This window comes from Elephas maximus, chromosome 3 (assembly GCF_024166365.1).
Source record: "Elephas maximus indicus isolate mEleMax1 chromosome 3, mEleMax1 primary haplotype, whole genome shotgun sequence".
NCBI classification, from domain to species: Eukaryota; Metazoa; Chordata; class Mammalia; order Proboscidea; family Elephantidae; genus Elephas; species Elephas maximus.
Genome location: NC_064821.1, coordinates 14,504,764 through 14,513,341, shown reverse-complemented (window position 1 = coordinate 14,513,341; position 8,578 = coordinate 14,504,764). Strand labels below are relative to the sequence as shown.

Sequence of the window (8,578 nt, the reverse complement as noted above, 5' to 3'; positions counted from 1 at the left end):
TTAGTAAGGAAGAAGTGTCAGTGGCCCTGGACTTATTAATCAAACAATTGTGTGCTAGAGTGTGGAAATTAATCCCACAAAAATTCAGGCACCTTCCACCTCAGTGAAAATTTAGGGGTCCAGTGGTGTGTGGAATGTTGAGATATGCCTTCTAAAGTGAAGGAAATGTTACTGCATGTGCCTCCTTCCAGAACTAAAAAGGAGGCACAATGCCTAGTAGGCCTCTTTGAATTTTGGATTGTTCCTCATTTGAGTATGCTACTCCAGAATATTTTTTTTTTTTACTCCACACAATTTATCAAGTGACTAGAAGAGGTGCTACTTTTGAGTGGTTCCCAGAAGAAGAGAAGACTCTACTACAGGTTCAGGGTGCTGTGCAAGTTGCTGACTCTTGGGCCGTATGATCCAGCTGATCTGATGGTGCTCAAAGTGACTGTGGCAGATAGAGATACTGTTTGGAGTTTTTGACAGGCCCCTTTTGGTAAATCACAGTGTAAATCCTTAGCATTTGGGAGTAAAGCCCTGCCATCCTCTGCAGATAACCACTATCCTTTTGAGAAACACCTTTTGGCTTGTTACTGGGCCTTAGCAGAGACGGAATGCTTAACCATGGGACATAAGTCACCATGCAGCCTGAGCTGCCCCTCATGAACTAGGTGTTATTTGACCCCCAAAAGTCATAAAGTTAGACATGCACAGCAGCATTCCATCATTAAATGGAAGTGGTATTTATGAGATATAGCCTGAGCAGGACCTGAAGGCACAAGTAAGTTGCATGAGGAAGTGACCCAAAAGCCCACGGCCTCCACTCCTGTCACATTACCTTCCACCTCCCAGTCTGCACCTATGGCCTCATGGAGAGTTCCTTATGATCAGTTGACTGAGCAAGAGAAAACTTGTGCCTGGTTTACAAATGGCTCTGTGTCATATGAAGGCACCACTCGAAAGTGTAGAGTGGCAGCTCTACAGCCCCTTTCTGGGACCTCTCTGAAGGACAGTGGTGAAGGGAAATCCTCCCAATGGGCAGAGCTTTGAGCAGTGCGCCTGGTTGTTCACTTTGCTTGGAAGGAGAAATGGCCAGATGTGCAATTTTATACTGATATTCATGGGCTATTGCCAATAGATTGGCTGGGTGGTCAGGAAAGTGGAAGGAACGTGATTGGAAAATAAAAAAGTATTATAAGGAAGAGGTATGTGGATAGACCTCTCTGAATGGGCCAAAGAAGTGAAGATATCTGTGTCTCATGTGAACGCTCACCAAAGGTGACCTTGGCAGAGGAAGATTTTAACAATCAAGTGATTAGGATGACTAGTTTTGTGGAAACTAGTTATCCTCTTTCCGCAGTCACTCCTGTCATTGCCCAATGGGCTCATGAACAAAGTGGTCATGGTGGCAGGGATAGAATTCCTTTCACCAATTCTGACTTAGCTACAGCCACTGCTGAGTGCCCAATCTGCCAGAAGCAGACACCAACACCGAGTCCCTGATATGGCACCATCCCTTGAGGTGATCAGCCAGCAAACTGGTGGCAAGTTAATTACATTGGAGTACTTCCATCATGGAAAGGGCAGCATTTTGTTCTTATTGGAATAGACACTCGGGATATGGATTCGTCTTCCCTGCATGCAATGCTTCTGCCAAAACTACCATCTTTGGACTTACAGGATACCTTATCCACCATCATGGTATCCTGCACAGCATTGCCTCGGATCAACAGATTCACTTCACAGCAAATGAAGTGTGGCAGTTGGCCCATGCTTATGGAATTCAATGGTCTTGCCATGTTTGTCATTATCCTGAAGCAGCCGGCTTGATAGAACGATGAAATGGCCTCATAAAGACACAATTACGGCAACAGATTGGTGTCAATACCTTACAGGGTTGCGACAATGTCCTCCAGAAAGCTGTATATGCTCTAAACCAGTGTCCAGTATGTGGTGCTGTATCTCTCATGGCCAGGATTCATGGGTCCAGGAATCAAGGGGTGGAAATGGGAGTGGCACCACTCATTATTGCCCCTAGTGACACACTCACAAGATTTTTGCTTCCTCCTCTTGAGGCCTTATGCTCTGCAGGTCTAGAGGTCTTAGTTCCAAAGGGAGGCATGCTTCCACCTGGAGACACATCACTGATTCCACTCAACTGGAAGCTAAGAATGCCACCTGGCCACTTTGGGCTCCTTATTCCTCTGGATCAACAGGTAAAGAAGGGAGTTACTATACTGGCTATTGTGATTGATAATGATTACCAAGAGGAAATCAGGTTGATATTATATAATGGAGGTAAGAAAAGTGTCATGGATTGAATTATGTCTGCTCAAAAATTTGTGTATCAACTTGGTTAGGCCATGATTCCCAGTATTGTGTGGTAGCCCTCCATTCTGTGATTGCTATTTTATGTTAAAAGGATTAAGGTGGGATTGTAACACCACCCTTACTCAGGTTACCTACTTGCTTCAATGTAAAGGGTGTTTCCTGGGGTTTGTCTTGCACCACCTTTATCTCTTAAGAGATAAAAGGAAAGAGAAGCAAGCAGAGAGTGGGGGACCTCAGACCACCAAGAAAGAAGCACCTGGAGCAGAGCACGTCTTTGGACCCAGGGTTCCTGTGCCTGAGAATCTCCTCAGCCAGGGGAAGTTTGAGCACAAAGACCTTCCTCCAGAGCCAACAGAGAGATAAAGACTTCCCCTAGAGCTGATGCCCTGAATTTGGATTTTTAGCCTACCTTACTGTGAGGAAATAAATTTCTGTCTATTAAAGCCATCAACTTGTGGTATTTCTGTTATAGCAGCCCTGGATGACTAAGACAAAGGGCATGTCTGGAATGCAGCAGATCCCTTAGGGCATCTCTTAGCACTACTGAAAACCGAAGTTACTACTACCGTGCCCTGTGTTCAAGTCAACGCAAAACTTCAGCAACCCAATTCTGACATGACTACTTCAGGAATGAAGGTTCAGGTCACCCCACCAGGCAAAGAACCATGATGAGCTGAAGTGCTTGCTGAGGGCAAATGGAATACAGAATGAGTGGTGAAAGACTGTAGTTCTAAATACCGGTTATGGTCATGTGATTGGTTGCAGAAAAGAGGGCTGTAATTGTCATAAATATTTCTGTTTTTTATGTGTGCACCATTATTTTTGTTTTCTTCACTTATAGAATATAAGATGTAAACACAGCTAGTGTTTTTTCAGTTGTAGGTGTGTTCGTTGTTTCATGTTAAGTGTAAGCTTGACTTTATAATTGTCTTTATTCAGAGATTATGTATGGTTTAAGGAGATGTGTACAGGAGCCAAGTTGACAAGTGGTGGACTGGGATGCTTAAGGTTGTGTTTCAACTTGATTAGGCCATGATTCTCAGTGTTTTGGCAGTAGTGCGATGTTTTGGTCACTTCCCCATTGAGATTTCATATGTGATCAACCCGATAACGGGATCTGCTGTGAGTAGCAAATCAGTCAAAGGGGAGTTTCCTCCGCCGTGTGGCCTGCACGGAGTGTAGGGAGATGTTCTGGCAGCCTGCGGAGACTTTTACTCATTCTGGATTCTGCGCCTAGCGCCTGTTCATCTAACCTCCAGTTCTTGGAACTTGAGTTAGCAGCTTACCTGCAATCTTGCCTGCTGATCCTGTAATTCATTGGACTTTATAGCCTGTGAGCAGCAGCTCTGCTGTCCAAGTTGCTGATCTTGGGTTTGCCAGTCTCTGCGGCTACATGAATCATAAGAAGCCTCTATTCCCACCCACTAACTCAGGACATCACAGCCTCTACAACCTCATGAGTCATTTCCTTGATATAAATCTCTCTCTCTATATATATTTATACTCTTTCTTGGTTTCGCTTCTCTAGAGAACCTGGCCTAAGACACCCACCAACGAACATTTAGCCCAAGATGTCAGTAGTGCTTGGGTTGAGAAACCCTGGTCTACACTGTTGAGGAACAATATTAAAAGTATTATCTAAAACATTCCAGCCATTTTCTATTATTTTATCATGGTATTGAAAATATTATCTGAAATAAATCTCACAGTCTTTCTCCACTTATTTGGTGCTTCTCCTTTTTTTCTTTTTTTTTTTTTCATATCACTTTCCACAATTCAAATGTTTTTATTGGTTCTATTGTTCGTGTTCTTTCTTCCCCACTGAAATGTAACCTATGTAAGGACAGGAACTATTTTTCTTCATGACTTTGTCCCTAGCACTTTAAACATAGTAGCTTCTCGACAAACATTCCTTCTATAAAATGAATGTATCAGTAAATCTGGAAGCATAAGATTGAAAGAGATTTGAATGAAACAAATAGGACAGATATTCTTCCTACTCTAATTAAATGTTTACAAATACACTATTTTTTTCCAAATACTATTAGGATGCCATCCAAATGATAAGTACATGTCTTACAGGATAAATTCAGAACTCCTGGAGTTGTTTTAATCAATCATTCAATACAAGAGAGAGCAACAGGACACTCTCCTTATCTACATGTTTCATATACAGTTATGGAAAGGAGGTCATTACCGGAGAAGACTACAATACACAATATTGCTTTCTAAAATATTTATGGACCTGGAGCACTGCATGACTCCTATGTCATTGGGGATGCCACATATTCAACACAATCTAAGATTCCTCTGACCAAATGTTTCTGTCTTTGTGGTACATGACTCTCTAAAACTGGATTGGGGTGACGATTGTGTAACTCAATAAATTTACTTAACCATTGGATTACAGCAATGGGTTGATTTCAAGGTAAGCAAATCATACATCAGTAAAGCTGTCAGAAATAAATTTTCAGAAAGTTTTCCATGAATTTATTCATATCGGGTTGAAAATATTTACTTTTCTTTACAACGATTTCTAATATACACCAATATGATTATTTTTACTATTCTGAATTGAGATCTTTTTTTTTCTCTCTTTTTCATATCCCACAGGTCTCCTTCTCACTTTTTACATAGCAGACAATAAATGCACATTTGATTAAACTTAATGGAATGAAAGTGAATTGAAGTCACATCGAACAAGTCTTTTCTCACTAACAAACTAGGATTTTTTAGTAAATTGTTTCTTCTGAGTTTTGTTTTGGACCCAAAGTCCCCAGTTCCTTTCATGACTCCCTTAATATCCTTCATAGTCGTTATCAGCTTTCTTAGTTTTGGTTTCCACAGAAGCAGACACTGAGACAAGGATTCAAGCGCAAGAAATTTACTTAAAAGAGCAAGGAATATGGATGGGAGAGAAGTGACACAGGGAATTAAATACATCTGATAAAGATTGCATTGAGTCAGCCACCACAATGAATGAGCAGTTTTCATCCTGAGAAAATTCTGGAATATGTGCAAAACCCCCATCTCAGAATTCCGCCCAAGTAAAGAGGTATATCGTACACCTCTCGATGAAGGCTGCCCCTGGAGATACCTAATTCTGGGTCACTTCTGCCACCATGCATCTGACAAAGTAGGTGCCAGCTGGTGCTGTCCATTGACAGTCAGACTGGTGTGCAATAGAGATGGTGAGACAACCCCAAGGAATGTAGGTGGAGCATTGATTGACAGCATCTACTATTCTAGCTTTCACTGAACAGACTCAGTTCTACCAATAATCTATTCAAAAAATGAAGTTCTGAATATATCCCACAGGTGTGTAACTACCATTCTGATGACACGTTCAGGGAGTCCCAAAAAATAAAACCACGTGGGGAAAAAACTTCTATTTCATTACTACATGTTTTGATATCCTGGGGAATATATCTTAAAACTGCAAGGATGAGACATAAGGTAAAACAAAATAAGGAAAGGAAGAAAGTAAAGAAGAAGAAAGAAAGAGGGAAGAAAAGAAGCAAGGACCAAAAAGAATGAATCTAAGTCTCATATTATCCAAAGCAGTATATTACTATGAATCTTCTGAAAAAACCATCTATGAAATCTAGATTCCCATCCTTGAAGTTCAAAATCCCGTCATTGTTCTTATGAAAAGTAAGATAGCCAAACTAAGAGTATTAACTCAATGAAAGTTTGCAAGGTTTCCATCCATCCCAATCTCAGACTCTTCCTCTGAAAACTAGGGTGAATAAAAATATACCTCAAAGAAATATTATCAGGGTTAAATGAAATCATATGTGTAAAACAATAAGCACAGTCCAGATGTGGCAAGCATTTGGTTATGGCTCTTGTATGATTTAATTTTCTTTCTTTCAGGGAAAAACACACACATAACCAAATGAAGGCGAAAGGTATCAATGCTTGAGAGACTAACCTTTTGGGAAGCCACATCTGCACTTAACAATATTAATGCAGTAAATCTAAGGTTGGAATTTTCAGGAATAGCTCTAAAAAGCTGACCAAAGAAGGAACATTGTGGACAGCACATAGGAAAGAGTCAAAAGGATTCACTTAGGACAGACTTGAGGAAAAATGATACAATAACAAGTAGAAACCAAATCATAATTGCTTTGGAATTGGAAGAAATGATGCGTGTTTTTTCAGGAAGAAAAAAGAATCAGGATATTTAAATTCATAATGTTTGGCTTTGGGGACCTCGATGCCCATTTAGCCCTGAGGCCAGTGGCCATCATCATGGTTAAGAGGCTGCTCTACAAAGCATCCTTCCCAGGGCTCCCTTCATATCCTTATTCCTTAGGCTGTATATGAAGGGGTTCAGCATGGGTGTGACCACAGTGTACATCACTGAGGCAATAGAGACTCTCTGGGAAGAATGGATCACAGTAGAACTGAGACCAATCCAAGGCCTGTTCCATAGAACAAGGAGACCACAGAGAGGTGAAATCCACAGGTGGAAAATGCCTTATACTTTCCCCCAGCAGAGGACATGCTCATTAAAGACGAGACAATCTGAGAGTAAGAGAAGAGGATCCCTAATAGGGGAAACACAGCTAGCAGGATAATCAACATATACAAGAAGATGTTAATGATGAGGGTATCAGAACAGGCGGATTTGATAATCTGAGCCAGTTCACAGAAGAAATGTGGAATTTCAGTGCCTATGCAGAATTTCAGCTGTCTGAGCAATAGAATATGAAGCAGAGAGGCCCAGAAAATGATGACCCAAGACATCAGAACCAAGAATCCACAGAGCTGGGGGTTCATGATGACTGTATAGTGCAGGGGGTGACAGATGGCCACGAACCGGTCATAAGCCATCAAGGACAGGAGAAAATTGTCCAGTCCAGCAAAAATCATGAAGAAATACACCTGCGTGAGGCATCCTATGTAGGAGATGACTTTGCTCTGTGTCTGGATGTTCACCAGCATCTTTGGGACCGTGGTGGTGATGAAACAGATGTCAACAAAGGACAGGTTGGAGAGGAAGAAGTACATGGGGGTGTGGAGGTGGTGGTCAAAGCTGACGGCCAGTATGATGAGTAGGTTCCCAAGCACAGTGACCAGGTACATGGACAGGAAGAGCCCATAGAAGAGGAGCTGATGTCCAGAATCCTCTGAGAGGCCCAGCAGGAAGAATTTAGAAACTTTTGTTTGGTTTTCTGCTTCCATGTAGTTAGTGCGTAGGCTGGAGGAAGTAAAAGCAACATTCAATGAACACCTAACTACCATCTCAGCTAGTCATCACCTTTACGATACCACCTGTATTTTGTTATTGAGTCCTTCCAAAGAAAATGACTCTCACAGTCAAAGGTAGCACTTTTCAAATGTGTATACTTATTTAGATATTTTAGCAAAAATCTCTTTTTACCTTCTACTCACTGGTTCTTATTTTCCTACTTGAATCTATACACATAAACCAATATGACCATTCAAAGCTAATTGAAAACATGTTATGTGAACTCACAAGTATGTATTTTTCCATTACAATCTCCATACCTCCTTCATTCTCGTAGCTCTGTGTTAGTGAATAAAAGTCACCTGAGTTGAAAATCCATATCTTAAATGTGACCTGTCACATCCTACTGATTTGACAGTTAACTCTTGGTGCCTTATTTTTTCTTTTTTAAAAATCTAGTTAATACTACTACCTTCTTTGTGAGGTTTAGAAATAAATGTCTTTGTGAACAGGAGGTTCTCAATTAGTAATACTGAAAGAAGAAAAAATTGCAGTCAAGCAATTCCAACACAAGGCAGACTTACATGATAGAGTAGAACTTCCCCGTATGGTTTCCAGGGCTTTTATCTTTATCAAACAAGACTGACACATCACTCTCCAGCAGAGCAGCTGGTTGGTTCTAAATGGCTAACTTTCAAGTTATAGCTTAGCACTTAACCACTGCACTAACAGGCCTTCCAATTAATAATAGCAATTATTATTATTAATCCCTTCCTTCTGTAACAATTATTTTAGATATTTAATTCTCCCAAGCTACAGTATAAAGCTGTGATTTCAAAAATGAGTGTATGAATCATACTGCCTGGAATAGAACTTTGGCTCTACCAACATACTACGTATGTGACCATGAGAAAGTTACTTATCACTCTTAGCTGTAGATAACTCACTTCTCCAAGGAGAGTAGTAAGTATTCCCTATATAATGAGATTGATGAGTGAATTAAATGAGATGAAGCATGTCATTTTTCTAGTATGGTGCCTGTGATAGAGGAGACACTTGATAATT

The 8,578-nt window shown here is 40.7% G+C and overlaps 1 pseudogene; it reads right to left on the bottom strand.

Annotated features, from left to right (window-relative positions):
- Positions 1-6,574: 6,574 nt before the first annotated feature.
- LOC126074070 (olfactory receptor 7D4-like) lies at positions 6,575-7,506 on the bottom strand (annotated as a pseudogene).
- Positions 7,507-8,578: the final 1,072 nt, after the last annotated feature.